The sequence below is a fragment of the Chiloscyllium plagiosum genome, chromosome 32 (genome assembly GCF_004010195.1).
Source record: "Chiloscyllium plagiosum isolate BGI_BamShark_2017 chromosome 32, ASM401019v2, whole genome shotgun sequence".
Taxonomy (NCBI): Eukaryota; Metazoa; Chordata; class Chondrichthyes; order Orectolobiformes; family Hemiscylliidae; genus Chiloscyllium; species Chiloscyllium plagiosum.
Window position 1 is genome coordinate 5,914,811 of NC_057741.1, and position 18,934 is coordinate 5,933,744.

Consider the following 18,934-nt stretch of genomic DNA (forward strand, 5'->3'; position numbering starts at 1 on the left):
AAAGGGTCTATTTAATTTTACCATTATGCCGTATTGGTGTTATGTGATGTATTGGGCATCCATTATATCAAGTCTTCAACCCAGAAAATTTATTCCTTTGATCCTTCTTGCTTCTTTTTCTTATTCATTTTCCCCTATGAAATAAATAACCTGTATCCCGTCATCCTGTCATAGATAAATATATGCTGCTAAACAAATCAAAAACATGTTCTCTCACTCCAGACCATCTGATTTAAGAATCAGCAATAGAAGCATTGAAGACACAAGAGAAAAAAACTTACAAAGGAAGGAAGGAAATAAACTATCTGCATATCTCTAGTATTCTGCCTGTATCTGGAAACGGTATTTTGAGCACTTTCTGCTTTTGGAGTTTCAATGTAGATTTGTACAAAGGTGGTGACTCCTAGGTCATCTAGGAATTGTGGGTTTGTGCCAATCAGAGAAGTCAAGGTGATTGACTTAACATCATAGCAATCTGTTTGATGTGTTACTGATAGTTTACCTTTATCTGTCTTTGGCAGCAGGACAGGCTTTGCTGAAAGGAGCACACAGTGTTCTTTATAAGATCAAGACATTGTTTATTTCTCTTTTGACATTTCTCTTTCATTACAAAGTACCTTTGTGTTTTGACCTTCACAACAACTGTTTTTTATGGTTAATAAATTACATTTATTTATGCTATAACTTGGCAAATATTGGCTGAATTACATTGTACTTTCATTCAATCATAATTGTGTACGACAAAAGCTGATTTGTTTATTGACCATCCATTTGACATCCAGAGTAGCTGTGAAATTTGGGCAACATTTTGAAATTTCACAACAATCTACTGAGTATCCTCTTAAGGGGGCGTGGTTGGGAAAGTTGTAACTATAGATATAAAATGGTAATTTATCTGGTTTCTGCAAGTAAGTATATCTGGGGGTGCAAAGATGTTTGCACAGATGCTACACACTAGGGATTTTTTTTGCTGAACTTGTTGATTTCAGGTCAATTACAAAAATGATAAATCAACCAAATAACAGAAGCTGTCCACTTTGACAAGGTACTGTTCTGATAAAATCTGAAATTGTTTTAACTCATCAGAAAGGATCACCCAAGTCTTTGCCAAATTTTGCATTTTGAGTTGTCTGCTTTTCTCATTATCTTTTTTGACTTTGTTTAAATTTTGTTGGTTTGTATTTATTTCTATTGGTTGTGGAGTTTTGGTAATGCTATGCAAGTGTAAGCACTGCATTTCTGTAGCAAATACCAAAAGTTACTCTTGCCCTTGTGGACTTGCAAGGGTAAATTCATTTGTTCTTGTCAGGGGTTTGGTATTTATTGAAACAAGAGCTCCAATACTGAAGTTTAGCTTGAGACGAGTGCTGAGTTTTTCTTTAAGAATATCAAAGTGTAGAAGCGCACAGCAAATAAATCAGCAACCGAAAGAGAAAGCCAAATTATTATTTGAAGTGATATTATGGATCATATTGAATAACTTGATATATTCTCTTACCTCTGAGACATGAAACCATGGTTTCAAGTCGACTCCTTAATTTGATCATTTAATTTAGTACAGGGTAAGAAAGTGCAGAATTATTAATAAGTGTGGCCTCCAGGGTGAAATGTCAAATTTGAATCCTGCCTATATATATGTTAAAGCTACTATTTGAGGAAAAATAGTACGTTCTCCAAATTTCATAGCCAATATTCCTCCCTCAGTTAACACGATCAAAAACAGACTAATTGGTGTTTGATTTCAATGCTGTTTATAGGAGCTTGCTGTCTTCAGTTTGACAGTTTCATTTATAACAAGTGGCTGAACTTTCATGAGCAGAAGGGCATTTATAAGTTAGAGAAATTTTTTTTTATCCTTGTGTTAATATTTAAATATGTGGATTTTTTTTAGTATCTTATATTTACAAATATGATTTATGGCAATCTATAAACTATAACCTAGAAAGTAGTGTGTGCAGTTTTATATCTATAGTTACATGCATCAAATTCTTTATGTTGAATCTTAACAGGTTATACCACAGGAGGTGTAATTTGGTTCTTCTTGCCTAAATTAATTCTTCTAATGTTCTTATGGAATTAGTACCATTTACCTTCTCTTTCTTTGTTTCCTTTCAAATGTTCCCTTTCAATTGATCTAGTTTCCTTTGAATGTTAGTGTTAAATTTGCTCCCATGTTGCTTTCAGGCTATGCAATATGGACCATAAAAGCACGGCCGGCACGGTGGCCCAGTGGTTAGCACTGCTGCCTCACAGCGCCAGAGACCCGGGTTCAATTCCCGCCTCAGGAGTGTGTGGAGTTTGCACATTCTCCCCGTGTCTGCGTGGGTTTCCTCATGGTGCTCCGGTTTCCTCCCACAGTCCAAAAATGTGCAGGTCAGGTGAATTGGCCATGCTAAATTGCCTGTCGTGTTAGGTGTAGGGGAATGGGTCTGGGTGGGTTGCGCTTCGGTGGGTCGGTGTGGACTTGTTGGGCCGAAGGGCCTGTTTCCACACTGTAAGTAATCTAATCTGTGATTCTTTTGTCATTTAAAAAAAAATCTGCAAATGTCCCTTATGACACTAAAAATAGTTATCCCTTATTTATTTCTATCAATACACTATTATTTTGGACACTTCTATCCCAAAACTTTCTCTTGTTTAAGTAAAATAACCTTGGCTTCCCAAGTCTCTCAACATAACTGAAGTCTTTCAACCCTGGAAACCCTCCCAGTAAAGGCCTTGATGTCCTCCAAAGGTGCAGTGCCCAGAATTGGTTTCATTTCTTTAGCTGTGCCTTGACCATTGTTTTATCAAGGTTCAGCTTAACGTCTTCTTCATACCCCATGCCATCATTTGTAAAGTTTATATTGCCTGTTCTCATTCTTCTTACCAAGTTTAATCACTTCACATGTCACTGAATTAAATTTTACCTGCCATATTTCTGCCAAGTAAAGACCTGTTTAGTTACTTAAAGAAATTTATTTAAGTTATTTTGAAGGCCAGCCAAGAAAGCATAAGAATCATTTTAATTTCATTCACAAATTTACTAATCTCTTCTTAACTTTCCTTATCCCACTTGAGCTTTTCCAATTCAGCTTCAGCAACTGTTGTGTCTTCTTTCTGAAGTTACAAATTGTGATCAAGAACAAATATTTTTTTCCTGTAATGTATAGTGTTAGTGCTTGACCCAGCTTTCTCAATTTCTGACAAAGCATATTTTTCATCATTCCTTTTGAGTACAGTTGCTATTTACTTTGCTATATGTTGTGAATTCATTTCCTGCATTTTTATTTCAGATTGCTTTAAAAATTTCTTTTTACCTTTTCCTTTTTAACTTGATGCTCCAAAGTCATTTTTAAACCAGTGAGCTCAGATTCTAACACTTTGATGTATCTTTAATCAATAGATCAAGTTCAGCATAGATTCACAAAGAATTGGTTCTTCTAGCCATACAGTTTTCCCTGTAAAATCAATTTCAGCATTCTTAGCAGACGTTCCTGAAACCATCTGAAATGCACATATCGTATCCCCAGACAAGTCATTTTCTAACAATATATCCACAACTTCCGAAGGCAAATTTGGAAAAAGCACCAGCATTAATATGGTTACAATTAAATTAGTCCTATAAAACTTGCTTCAATGCCATGCACTTTGCATTCAGTGATCTGGAGAAAGCTTCACATCATCTTCCAACATCAGTGATTGTGTTATTCCAGTATATGCTAAGGGTAGAAATTCACTTGTCAGCCTGATTTGAAAATTGTGGGCACACTTTACACTTAAACAGAAGCCTTCTGTAATTTCTGCTACCTTGATTCATCTGAAACTACCTCCTTTTCACAAACTTTACTCACAAGGACGGTATTTCCTACACTATGCAGCCAAGATTGCTGCAGTCTTGTTTTTTCCATTTCCAACATTTAGGTTTCAAATGTACTTCTTTATGACAAGATTATCTTTCTAGTCTTTTTGAGCCAAACCTATCCTCCATTCTCTCATTTTTATTAACTTGAAGAGAGCCCCCCTCTTTACTGTAGCCATCTTCTTCACTAGAACCTGATTTATTTTGACTAGTAAAGCTCTGATCTCCAATTTCTCTGTAAGTTTCCAAATTAGAGACTACTACTGTGACTTGTAAGACTTATGAGCTAATTCGTAACCATATGCCACTACTTATCATTCTTTATTTTATTAACTGTTTGTTCTTTTAGGTGGGACCCTATTCCCAAAGGGATAATATTTTAAAATTTTTCCACTTGCCTAAAAACCTCAGAGGTTTGTTTAACATTTATTATCAACATCACCTATTGATGTTCATCTGTTTTTCTCTAGTAAAGCCTACAAAGGTCTGACCATTTTTTTTGTCAAATGTCAGCATTATTTTTCTGTAAGTCACTGCTACCACCTCATAGGCATTGAGAACATCATTCTTTACTCTGTCATCGTCATCTTAATTGCTCTTCTGAAAGAGATAAGTGTATCTTCAAAGCTTTCCCTGTGAAAACATTCAATAAGAGTCATAGTCCAATTTTATTCAGACTACTTAAGTTTTGTGACACATTTCTAAAATGACAAAGCGCATCTTATACCCCCACCTCACTGATTTTTCTTTTTCTTTCCCGTTCTCCTTCTCCATCATAAGTTTCTTGTTCTGGTTCTATTTCCCTTTGAATTTTTTTTTATGTTTCACTCTTTAAAATTTATGTTGTTTCATTTTGCTTTCATTTCTCTGTAACGCCATCCTCTTCTTCTAATTCAAAGTTTGCAATTTTGCGAACAGTGACATTAGCATCCTTTCCTTACTTGAGCTTAAAGTGGCAATCTTCACTTTCCCAGCTGCTGATTTTAAGGGGACCCACTATTTCTCGGCTACAAATGTCAAATTGTCTTTACTAAATTCTTCTAAGGCAGAAAGAGACAAATTAATTGTCTCCATGGAAGTCTGAGCATTAATGGTACTCATTAAAGCTACCTTATGAATGCAGCAACATTAAATATAAAATCATGTTTTTTTAAATGATGGAAAATTGCAGCAAACCCATTTCATTCTCTTTGTGATTAGTGTCCCAGAGGATATATCAGTTTTGTTACAATCCCAAAGGAGGCAATAATGTGAAAAAACCAGGCAACCTGAATGGGGGACCATTCAATTAACAAGATTTTTACTGCAATATTCAAATCAAAATCAACATAAATTCATGTTTTAACATGTTAAAAAAAACCATAAGTTATACCATATGTTGCTGACACAACAAAGATTTATCTCACAGATTTCCTACATTCTCCCTTCAGTATATTTGGTGTTTATGCAACCATAAAGTGCCACAATATTCTTTTCTTCTTAATAGCATTTGAATTGTTCAGTGTAAATGTAAGTTAATAGGAATGATTGTGTCGTGATTACAGAGGTGAAGAATGAAAAAGTAAGAACCGGAACTAACTGCCACGATATGTGCCAATGGACAATCTCCATTAATGGAACAAAACTTAATTCAATGTAGTGACTGTGGTATCAAAAAGATTGCTGCCCTATACTGCTGTGTTTTATATGCTGTGGAAGGGAATCTGCTTTCACATAAATGCAATAATATTAGCATTTTTGTAAACTTTTTTTCCCCCATAATGTTCTGGAGTTGCAATGCTTGGATCTGAATACTAGGACAGTTTCTGTCTCAGGATACCTTTCAATTTAGTGAGAAAGCGCCATGCTAGTTTATTCTAGTTTCTAAAATATAGTTGGTCTTGTTCTACTTTTGCTCATAACTCAGTAGTAAGGAGGAAATAAACTCAAATCAAGTCGGTATAGATCATTTTGAGTGTGCAGAGGTTTATATTCCTTTGAATTAGCAGGGAGAACACCTAGCTGGTAGGTAATTCTGGTGAATACTGTTTGCTTTGGCATTAGACATGTTATCCTATTTTCAGGCTCATAGTGTGGTGTGACATTGGATAATTGTGCCAAAGGAGATGGTTGTCAGCCATATATCAAATCCTGCATTTACATGTAGCTATTTCATGAATAGGCATCATTATAAATCTGTATCTCTGCTGACTAAGATAGAGGAGCTGTTAATGGAACCAAGAGCCTTCACACTTCTGACTTTGCAATGAAAAGTTCACATTATCGAGAAATGAGTGAACATTTATAATATTTTTGAAGTTGCAGTAATGTTTTTCGAATAGCAGAAAAACCTGTTTCAATCAGATACTTGATTGTTTGCACTTCATTGAAGTGCACATAAAGATTGGATGGCAGCCATTAGCATTCACTGGAACCATTGTTTCTCCTGTGTATGTTGCAAAAAAATTAGTCTCTGTGCTGTCAAAAAAAATCAGAACTTCGTACTCATTGATTGAAGGTCAAAAAACATCATCACTGCAGCAACAATGAACTTGAATGTGAGCGCTAATTGCCAATTAATCCACTGTAGAATAAATGTAGTTACAAAGAGAAGTCACATGTCCAAACAAACCCTGAAATACATTAATCTTTGATTAATGAACACCTTTGTATTTATCTTTGCCTTGATGAACTACTTCTCAGTGATTTAACTGTGTGAGAAAAAGCCAACCTGACGAGGCCAGATGTTTTTCTAAAGGTTACGCATACCCTGTTCCCAGCTGGCTGCGTGTAGTGACATTGGAAGGTTTATGCCACTGAGTATGAAACTAACCATATTTCAGTACAGGAATAAGACCAAAGCTGAGAGAGTATAATTAAATGGGTTTTTTGTCTCTTAACAAGGGAAAACTGAGAGGTTGCTTGATAATTTATGAATGTTTTGATCGGAAGGGTGTTTCCACTTGTGGGAAAATTCAAAACTAAGCACATAAATATCAGTTAATTCCTAAAAGATCCAATAAGAAATTCATGAATAATTTCTTTATCTGACAGACAAGTTGATGCCCCATCAAACAGTTAAGAAAAGAGTAATAAGGGAGCTCTGTGTAAGTAGAACGGAGAGAAAACCCAACGCATGGGGAAACGATCAGAGACAGTCTGAATATTCTGTCATTTATTCTATTTGGTTACAGCAGTTGCATTTATTTTGTTTAAGTTAAGCTCAGAACTGAAAATAGTTGAGAAGGAAGTGGTAGGCTCTGGAGTTGCTATATTAGTATTTTTTAAGTTGGCTAAATGGTCTGGATTAAAGCTCAATTTTAAGTTTGTTTATTTCCAGGAAACCATCTAGTCACATCAAGCTCTTTTGCAAAATAATTTAGTAACACTTTTTGGTTTAAGCTTTTCTTAAGTCTTACATATTAGATTCGATTAGATTCCCTACAGTGCGGAAACAGGCCCTTCAGCCCAACCAGTCCACAGTGACCCTCCGAAGAGTAATCCGCTCAGACCCACCTCCCTCTGACTAATGCACCTAACACTATGGGCAATTTAGCATGGCCAATTCACCTGACCTGCACATTTTTGGACTGTGGGAGGAAACCGGAGCACCCGGAGGAAACCCAGGCAGACACGGGGAGAATGTGCAAACTCCACACAGACAGTCGCCCGAGGCTAGAATCGAGACTGGGACCCTGGTGCTGTGAGGCAGCAGTGCTAACCACTGAGCCACTGTGCCGCCCCAAATTATAGAACGCTTCACAAATTTGCGTGTCATCCTTGTGTAGGGGTCATGCTAATCTTCTCTGCCAAAGCGAGCACTTCTTGATCTGTCATTAAAAAAAACACACCTTGATGAAATGGTGTGGTTTTTTTATGATAGAGCAAACTGCTATTGCAAATTACCATACACACGCAATAAAAAATAACATATCTGCAAGGCAACAAGCAAATGTATTTATCTGTCTGCTTGTCTATTTGGCAAAAAAAATATGCTTTCTGGAACCAATGAAATTGAAGGGGTACTTGTATTATATAGTACCATTCAAAATCTTGGGAGATCTCGAGCGAGCACTTCATTGCCAATTCATTACTTTTAAGACTGTAATCACGGTTTTAATATAGCAAATGGCAAGGTCCAGCAAACATCAGCAGATGATGACAAAACAATCTGTTTTAGTGATGTTGGACTTGCCAGCTCACTTTCCACAAAAGATATTTTTAAAAAGAAACAACGCTTGTTGGTATTTGAATCTCTGTTTCAGCTGCTCCAATAATGACAAACCCATCTCCTTGGAGTACGGATATGCAGCTATGTCAGTCACCTTCCAATCAGATGCTGTTGCCACCTTACCCTGCAAGAGGGAGGGAAGTATGTGGGTGAGTGATGCAGCTGACATGGCTGAATAACTAGTAGTACATGAAAGCTGTGAGATACAGTATGCGACCTACGGCAGAGCTAAGATGTGAGGCAATCAGTGTTACAAATGTGTTGTGTTTGATAGAGATTATTAGTAGCTAACTGATGTAAGCGTATTAGATAGAACACTGAGGCTATTTTTTTTTTAAAAACATTCACAGAATTTGAGTGCCAGCATTTATTGCCCATAAATTGGGTTAATTGGCCTTGAGAAGGTGGTTGTACGCTGCCTTCTTGAATTGCTGCAGTCCAGGGGGTGTAGATACATACACAATGCAGTTAGAAAGGGAATTCCAGGACTTTGACCTAGTGACAGTGAAATAATGGTCCCAATATCGTTCCGAATCAGGATGATATGTGACTTGGAGGCAAACTTGTAGGTGGTGGTGCTCCCTTGCATCTGTTGTCCTCAACCTTCTAGTGGTAGAGAATTGCAAGTTTGGAAGGGGCTGTCAAAGAAGCCTTGGGGAATTACTTCAGTGCATCTTGTTGCCACAGTGTGTCTCATCTACAAGATGCACTACAGTAATTCACCAAGGGTTCTTTGATAGCCCCTTCCAAACTTGCAATTCTCTACCACTAGAAGGTTGAGGACAACAGACTGCCATAGTGTGTCAGAGGTACAGGAATTGTTTATTGAACATGGTGGATGTGGGACTAATAATGCAAACTGCTTCGTACTGAATGGTGTTGCATTCATGCAAGGAAGTGAAAACTATTCCATCCCAACCCTGACTTTTGTATTGGGGATGGTGGACATGGAGTCAGGCGATGGATCATTTATCACAGAATGACCACCTTCTAACCTGCTCTTGTCACTACTATATTTATAGGCTGGTACAATGCAGTTCTGGTCAATGGTAACCCCTAAGACATTGGCGGTGGGGAATCCAGCAATGGCAATGCCATTAAATATCAGGAGGGAATGGTTAGATTCTCTTTTATTTGAGTTGATCATTACCTGGTAAACAAATGTTACTTGTCATCTATCAGCCAAAGTCTAAAATTTGAGTCTGCCCTTAGGTTCACAATCACTGCCTATCCCGTATAAGGCCTCCCTAGCAGCACCCTGGAATGATATTCATCCCATCCTGTTCTGGTGTAGACTGTCCAGGTCCTCAACTTCCCCTGAACTGGTTTCACTCTCTCAAAGTTGATGCTTTCCCTCCTACTCCAGCTTTTGAGCCATGTATTCAGTTGCTCAATTTTTCTATTTCCTCCTTAAATAAGCAAGATAATACTTTTTTTTATAGTCAGGATTATTGTTATACATGTTTGGATAAGAAATTGCAACTGCTGAAAATGTGTTGCTGGAAAAGCACAGCAGGTCAGGCAGCATCTGGAAAAGCGCAGCAGGTCAGGCAGCATCTGGAAACGCGCAGCAGGTCAGGCAGCATCTTAGGCAGGCAGCATCTTGAAGAAGGGTTCATCTTAGCCTGCTTGGCACACTTTCCTCATTCCTGAAGAAGGGCTCATGCCCGAAACGTCGATTCTCCTTCTCCTATAAGAAATTGCAACTCCCAACATTCATAACTGGATTGCTTTCCAGTAACATCCCTGCCATCTAGTAGCAATTTAAACACCCAACATATACCTATGACCTATTTGAAGTTCATTAGACAAAGGAAACCCATGCAATGTAAAAATCAAAGAATCCAAGTTTTTCTCCCACGCAACATATTAAGGGGGAGGAAGAAACAACCATGGCTGACAAGGGAGGTCAGGAACAGCACAAAAGCAAAAGAAAAAGCAAACAAAATGGTGAAGATTAGTGAGAAACCCGAGGATTTGGAAGCCTTTTAAAACCTACAGAAAACTAAAAAGCAGTAAAGGGTGGAGAAGATGAGATATGAGGGTAAGCTAGCGAGTAATATAAAATAAGATTACATGAGTTATTTTTACATATATAAAAGGTGAGAGAGAGGCGAAACTTGAAATTGGACACTGGAAAATGAGCCAGAGAAATAGTAATGGAGAGCAAAGAACTAGCAGAAGAACTGAAAAGGCACTTTGCAAGAGACTTCTTGGAGGAAAACACCAGTAGCATAGAGAACTTCAACAGAGTCAGGTGGCAGAGGTGAATGTAGTGGCGAAGGAGAAGATGCTGGTGAAGCTGAAAGTTCTGAAGGTGGATGAATCACCTGGCAATACTACAGAAGGAGCAAGCTGGGGAGATTGGGGAGGCATTGGTGGTGATTTTTCAAGAATCACTGGAGTCAGGGATGGTCTCAGAAAACTGGAAATTGACCAATGAAATACCCCTGTTGAAGGAGGGAAATTATAAGCCAGTTAGCCTGATCGCAGTTGTTAGTTAAATCGTAGAGTCCATTTTTAAGCATGAGATTGCAGAGTACTTGGAAATGCATGGTAAAATTGTGCTGAATCAGCACTACTTCATCAAAGTAAGGTCAAGCCCAGTAAGTCTGTTAGAAATCTTTAAGGAGATGTTGTGAAACTTGAAAGGGTTCAGAAACGATTTACAAGGATGTTGCCAGCGTTGGAGGATTTGAGCTATAGGGAGAGGCTGAACAGGCTGGGGCTGTTTTCCCTGGAGCATCGGAGGCTGAAGGGTGACCTTATAGAGGTTTACAGAATTATGAGGGGCATGGATAGGGTAAATAGGCAAAGTCTTTTCCCTGGGGTCAGGGAGTCCAGAACTAGAGGGCATAGGTTTAGGGTGAGAGGAGAAAGATATAAAAGAGACCCACGGTGCAACTTTTTCACACAGAAGGTGGTACATGTATGGAATGAGCTGTCAGAAGAAGTGGTGGAGGCTGGTACAATTGCAACATTTAAGAGGCATTTGGATAGGTATATGGCCGGGTGCTGTCAGGTGGGACTAGATTGGGTTGGGATATCTGGTCGGTATGGACGGGTTGGACCGAAGGGTCTGTTTCTGTGCTGTACATCTCTATGACTCTATGACATATTTTGGACATTTACGTTATTATCTCAGCAAATACACTTACTGTGAAGTATTTAAAGAACACAGACACATCAGTGTTTTGGTATGCTTAAGAGGTTTGAATGACCTCAAGTCAATTTATTTACAGACATTTGCCTTTATGCGAGGGTTTGTATTGTATTTTCTATATGCACATAAGCTACATTTCCATATTATAATGCAATTTGTGTTATCAATTCACTCTGTTCCTTGTGCGCACAGCTACTGTGAGCTAGCGATTCCAGCAGCCTGCTAGCATTGCTCCTGGAACAAATAGAATCTATGATATCTGTGTTAACACTCGTCCTGTCTGTTCTGAAATTAGGTTACTGAAATCACTAAACACATTCTGGTTCACAGAAAGATGGAATGTCTTTCAGCTTTTTTAATCCAAAGTGATTTGGCTAATTGTTCTTTTACTTGGTAACTATGAAAACAATAGAGCTGTTACTTTCAATTTATATCACAATAATAATGCAATAGGACGACAGTAAGGTTGTGTAATTCGGGTTGTGTGTATTTCAGGACATTCTGTCACATAACTTCCTGCCTTCAATTTACTTTTTCTATGTTCTCACCATTGGTCTGCTGATGCATCCATTGCACAGAGAACCATTTTCTTATGCGAATTGGAAAGCAACCAAGCTCTTTGGGTCCTGATTAGATGATTTATGTTTGTTAAATATCATATTTTGCCATCTCTAATATTTTCATAATTAATAAATGCAAGTGTACAAGGAAGATAAGAAATAATCACTTATTTAAAGCCACAGTGATTTTCTCCTGTTGTTTGTAACAATGTTCATCTGATGTCCAGTAATTTATTCAATTACTGAGGTTACCAGTTAACAACAGATAACACACATTAGTTTGATTTTTTAAAAAAAAGTTTCAAAGAAAGCAGCCAAATATTGTTATATATAATGTTGTTAGAGCATTGGCATTGTGCAGTTCCATAACTGATTCAATTTTGACAGCAGTGCTGGAAGCAGTATTCATAATGAGAATTTATTCAAGTGCTGATAAAAGGTTAAGCCACTGATAATTTCTCTTTGACCAAAAAAATGTGAACAGTTCAATAGGTTTACAGTTAGTTCGTGCAAGGTCTAAGTGAGATATTTGAGAGATATGACATGCAGGCAGCACAATCTGAATTTACATTTATTTGTGTCTTATGCCTCTGATGTGAACATGTTGATTGGGTTACAATCAAATGCTAAATAATTGAAACCACAGGATGTTTTGGAATTGTTGACTTTAGCTTTGATCAGCAGGGAGCGGTGTCTCAGTTTCTCTGATAAGTAGGTAGCTCTACGCCATTCTCAAGGGAGCCTCCCAGAGCTGGCATGTTTAGTTTCAAACTTTCTATTCTGTTGACTTTACAGATTGTCTCCAATAGTGTTCCTGATATTGGGATGAATTAGAGATGCCGGTGTTGGACTGGGGTGTACAAAGTTAAAAATCACACAGCACCAGGTTATAGTCCAACACGTTTAATTGGAAGTACACTAGCTTTCGGAGTGACGCTCCTTCACCTGATGAAGGAGCGTCACTCCGAAAGCTAGTGTGCTTCCAATTAAATGTGTTGGACTATAACCTGGTGTTGTGTGATTTTTAACTCTGATATTGGGAGAACCTCTACAAACACAGCAATGTTAGTGACATCAAACCTTCCCTCGAGAAAGGTTTTGCCATAGATGCCTTTAGGTCAGATCTTCTAGGTTTTATTTGGCCATAGGCAGTTTGACCTTGTGAGAGTCAAGGGAAATTGGAATCTTTTGAGAAGTTGAATTGAGATAGATCAGCCATGATTATACTGAATGATAGAAACAGAGTCAAGAGACATTTAGCCTACTCCTAAGAATGTTCTTACAGCCTTCTTGTTGAAAATCCTAGTGTATATGCATTGGTTTAGAATGGGATTCCTCCTTGGAAATAATGCCTGCTGAAAGTCAGTATTTGCTCAATCTTAAAGATTGTGAGAGTTAGTAGTTAACTGCTGCCTCTGGTAACAGCTTATTCCCGATATTGATTACACTAATTAAGAATATTTATGTTAGGTAAGAATACTTATGTGAGGTAAAAGTCAATATTTTTCACAAATGCCATTAGTTCACCAATTGAAAACTAAATGTATGTCATTTGGCTGCATAAAAATGGAAATTCCATTCTCCACATGGCTTGCAGTTAAGTCTATGACAAGCATAGGTACCAACATGAACAATCCTTTCTTGAATATTTTTCCAAATCTTTTGGAGCAAGAATACCTTTGCAGCCAACATTAGTTACTGATGAAAACTACACAAACTGGATGATAATAGATCCATCAAACAACAGATAATGAAGGTGAGGAGTAGGACATTGGAGGCAGGAAGTCATGTGATGGAACTTCCAGGAATGCATCCAACCAGAGTTGGAAATCCTATTTTCATTCCAAAATATTATAGCCTGGTTTAATATAGTTTGATCTAAAAGAAGCTGTTTTTCGTAAAGTTACCATATAAATACAATGAAGACCAAAGTCGCTTTGGATTAGAAGTGCCAAACAACATTTAATTTTCAGTGAAATGGTATTTGTTTACCAACATCAACAGCTTGAAAGAGATTTGCGAACCAATCTGATTCAAAATTTTAGAGCAGTGTACTCTGCAATATGCACAGCTATTCACACCCACAGCAAAGGTGTTCAGATATCCCAAGAGTGTCTGGTTCTTTTGGATCTCCACCCTTGAGCAACAATGGATCCAGTTTGCTTGTGTATGATAAGATTCTCTTGTTGATGCAAATACTTCCGTTCAGAAAGAAATATATGTGTATTAAAAAAATGCTTTAGGCTTTTTTTAGAAAGCCTTAGCCTAATATCCAAGATATCTACCGCTGGTCATTATTAAGTGGTCTGTCCACGGTAACTATGTTAAATATTTCAGATGTTTTTCTACCTAATGGTTTTGAGGAAGTACCACAATGTCAGCAAAAGTGCAGATTTTGCTCTGTCTTTCATTGGATACAAATGGCTCACTCAGAACTTTGAATTCTGATGAAAAGTCACTGGACTCTCCTGACCTTCTGAGTTTCTCCAGCAATTTCTGTTTTCGTTTCAGATTTCCAGCATCTGCAATTCATTGTTTTATTAAAGGTTAACAGAGACCAATTGTAGTATGCACAAGCCTTCCACACTGAAATCATTGAAGACAGCAACCAAATATTGGAACTGGGACTTTCCTGTTTTATTAAAATACTGGGTCATGTGTTTTGCTATGTAGTCCTGAAGGAACCTTAGAATTCCTATGTGTTAAATCTTTTATACTTATTATGAATTTTTCATTTATCTGTATCCTAAAAGTCAAGAATATATTAACTTTGAAAGTTAACCCAAGTTTGCTAATGTTGATTCAGTTAAACTGATCAGTCCTTGGAGACCTAGTTTCTCCACAATTTAGGAGCAGCACCAACATCATTACAATTCGTGATTCTTGTGGTTATTATTTCTAATGAAGAATGAAGTCTATGGATCTTTATGAACCATGGCTAATTATTTCTTACTAATAGCCCTGTTTCTAAGTGATAGATAGAAACTGTAGACAACCATTCTGCGTGTTGCACTTTTCTGTAGATTGGTACTGCATAAATTTGACTCCTTAAAATTAAGTTACAACTGATGTTCTATTATTCCATACACCACAAATGGTTAGAATCTGGAATGCACTGCCTGATAGTATGGTGAATTCAACTCAGGCATTCAAAAGGGAATTGGATTGCTACCTTTAAAGGGAAGGTGTATGGGAAGGCAGGGGAATTGCACATTCAGAGAACTATTACGAGACAATGGGCTGAATAGTCTCTTCTATGTTGTAACAATTGCATGATTCTGTGATGTGAAGTATAATAATTCAATGTATGGAGTGTTTTGTAACATTTTGAAGGAAGTGATTGCCTTGTTGCAAAAGCAATAGTATAACAGTTACAGCTTTAAATTTACCAGATATGATACAGGAAGTACACAAAGTTTTAGGTAACAAATAGATATTGCCAATTTTAGATTAGATTCTCTACAGTGTGGAAACAGGCCCTTCGGCCCAACAAGTCCACACCGCCCCTCCGAAGCGAATCCCACCCAAACCCATTCCCCTACACTATATTTACGCCTGACTAACACTACGGGCAATTTAGCATGGCCAATTCACCTGACCTGCACATCTTTGGATTGTGGGAGGAAACCAGAGCATCCAGAGGAAACCCATGCAGACATGGGGACAATGTGCAAATTCCACACTGACAGGCGTGGAACCCAGGACCCTGGTGCTGTGAGGCAGCAGTGCTAGCCACTGTGCCACCCCTTTTTTTTTAATATTCAATTTTGTGAAGTAAACAGGCAACAACTGTTTGAAATAGCCTGTGAGCTGGTAACTTGATCTTTATTAAAATAATGCTTGAGTGTTTGAACTGAAAGATCTCCGGTTTAAATCCTCCCTTAAAGTCAGTATGAGATTTCTGTCCATTGGTCTGACTGTACTATGAGCTTGGACATGTTTTTTGAGTTAAATATTTGTGGCAGGCTTAAAGGAACCAGCCAGTGGTCAACAGGAAGATTCAGATAGTACTGTGGTGGGATTCATATTGCTCCACGAAGTGGTAGCTAAATTAACGGGACCTTCCTCACAAACGTAGTGGAAACCAAAAGACATAAAGAGGAAAATGCTATCAAGTGTCTCCCTGTATCTTAGATCATTGTAACATGATGAAAGTGTTGGGAGGTTAGCAATGGCAGGGCAGTCCTTTCTCCCAATACAGCACCTATATCTTGAAGAATAGTAAGAGCAGGGCTGCATGGACAGATAATAAATTGGAAATTCCATTCCTGTCACCTGTGAATGTCCAGTAGTGATTCTGGTTCCACAATGAAAGATCAGACTAACAACCAAGATTCTGTTGATATTCTGAACAGTAGAGAATCCAGAGCCCTCTGCAATAGAGAATTCCAAAAAATCATAACCCTCTTGCACAAAGTTCCCTTCAGTCCTAAATGGCTACACCATATCTGGAGACAGTGTCCCCTTATTATTGAAAGAGGGATAGCAGCCTGTTAGCAATTACCCCATGAAGCCCCGTCAAAATCGTACATATTGCGTGAGATCACTTCTTATTTTCCTCAACTCCATAGATTAGAGATCCATTATATTTAATCACCCCCCCATAGGACAGCCTTCACTTTTAATAAGTGTCTTTAAATTAACAAAGCATCCCAGAGCTTTCAGAGAGGTGTAATCAAACAGAAATGTTTCTAAGACAAGGAAATAAATATGAAGTAAGTGCCGAGTATAGAGGAGCAATAAATGGTTAACTCCCCTCACCGAGCAAGAATGATGAACTGAATGGTGCTATGACAAATTTTCATTTTGTAGCTAAGAATGGGAAATCAGCTATTTTCTCTGCCTTCAATTTAACCCCAGTCCTCAGGACTTTAAAGGTAAAGCCGAATAAACATAGCAGGTAATTTGCGCTGAGAGAGAGTACTCGTGGAAACAGTCTTTGGCCACCCTAATCCATAAAGCATGTGTCGCTGTGACTGTGCACAAATGTGAAAGAGTGCCCAGTTTCAATCTGTCATTATTGGTTTTCTTCCTTATATCCTGTGGGGAGGGTACCATATAACCCCAACCTTTGGTAAGACCCAGGTGGAATCAGTTGGTGGTAGTTTTTTTTTGTCTGTCTGAGGCCACTTGCATAGTATGTTTACACTTATACACAATGAGAGAGAAAAGTAAGATAGTGAAAGCCTGAAGATTATTCCAGTGCAGGCATGTTTAATAATTGCCAGCTCTCTAGCCTATGAAAATGCACTGCTTTCATTTCTGAGAATAATGGGTGAAGACAAACATGCCCTCATATGCAGAATGTTTGCTTCAATGATGTTATGTTTAAGAGGAAATACTGGGTCCCAGATGTTCCTTCAGATGTTTAAAGATATACTGGGCTATTGTTTAATGGCTGTATGTGTACATTCTTTTGAACCTGAAACCACAAAGCTGTACCTTTGTTACACCGAGCTCAGGCTACCTTGTTCAGGTTGCCACCCATGTGCTTTGTAAGTGGGCTGTCCAGAAATTTCTAATATCTAAGCTAGTCCCATTGAGGTAGATTTTTGTCTTTGTTGCCGGGGCATCAGTCTGGTAGAATGGATTGCCTACTTGTTAACTAATCTACCAGAAATTCATTCTAATTGCAATCAATGGAATGAAAACCAGTCAAACACTATAACAGCAGCAATCTGCTCCACTAGATTAATGCCCAAGCAGTGAAGGCTAAAACTGTACTTCACAAATGTCAGGGTATTCCTTGTTTATCTTGTTTTTATCAAGTGGAAGCATATTTATATATGATTAGGCTGTCAGTGAATTTTCATAACTAACAAAACAAAATTTAGAAGTCAACTGGTTGCTATGGCCTTCCCCATTGCTTTGGATACAAAACAAACCTTGGTAAAATATAATTATAATGTTTTTAATAACATTCAGCCACAATGGAGTATTATATCTTAGATGAAACATCATATTCTGATATAGATTTATTATTTCCTTACAGCAGTTCCTTACATGCTTATTAACATGCCTTACTTTTAGTAAGTTAAGGCAATTGGTGGTTAATGCTACCACGATACCACCTGATGCAGGTGTACACAAATTTTAAAGAGCCATGCAATGAAAAACATCTTCTATGCCAAAATTCAGGAAAATATGAAAGGAGGGGATCACTGTTGAGAGTGTTTTAAAATTTGAAATTGAAATCACAACTCCTCCAAATCATGTTCAGAACTGAGATGAATTATAAGAGCGTTTTACTCTTAAACTCCCATTGTTTATATGCTGATTGATCTGCGAGTGGACTCCAATTGATAGAGATGTTGCCAAGGAAACGATATTACCAGTTAATGATATCTGACAGTTAACTGCCAAGGTTTGTTTCAATTCAAACAAGGGCAGACTGTCACTGATTGCAGCTCCTGAACTCATGTTAATTCAGTGAACATAATTTATTAAGACCAGCCTAGCCACAAACCAGTGTGGTTGTCCCGCTTGTAATTTTAGTCCTTAAGACTCTTGTTATATCAGACAGACATTTTGTTTCTTTAAGTTGTCTGGCACTTTAGCTAATGAGGCATGGACAGGGATTCAGTAATGTTTCAGTCATCAGGAAAAGGACAAAGTAAAACCACAATTTACCAATTTCATCATACTGATGGGACTGTAAATATAACATTGTCACCAATGTATCCAGTTGAAAGCTCAGAAGGATCTTCTTTAAAATATAGAAACATGAAAAACAAAAACAGGAGTAGGCCGTTCAACCCTTTGAGCCTACTCCCATCATTCAATATGGTCAGGGCTGCTCATTTAACTTAGTCTCCTGGTTTTATAAATAGAGAGAAACTTCAGAGAGCTGCAACACAAAGATATTAAGGGAATGTGTGAATGAAATGCAGAAAGCTAGCACAAAAGTGTAGCAGATAACCAGAAAAGCAAGAGGATGGAGTACAAGAGTAGGGAAATATTACTGCAGTTGTACAAGGTGCTATATCTAGAGCACTGTGAGCAGTTTTTGTCCCCTTATTTAGGAAAAGATATAATTTCATTGGAGGTAGTTCAGAGAAGGCTCACGAGGGTGAGACTTGGTATGGGGGATTGTCTTCTGTAGGCTCTGCACAATTTCAGGAAGACACGGGCGGCGCGGAGGCACAGTGGTTAGCACTGCT

At 37.9% G+C, this 18,934-nt stretch overlaps 1 protein-coding gene and 1 pseudogene across 4 annotated transcripts in view; one reads left to right on the plus strand and one right to left on the minus strand.

Annotated features, from left to right (window-relative positions):
- The window catches only part of spata5 (spermatogenesis associated 5), a 436,625-nt gene that overhangs the window by 358,412 nt on the left and 59,279 nt on the right, over nucleotides 1–18,934 (plus strand). The gene's annotated exons all lie outside the window — the stretch shown is intronic.
- On the minus strand, nucleotides 7,564–7,661 carry LOC122539609 (annotated as a pseudogene).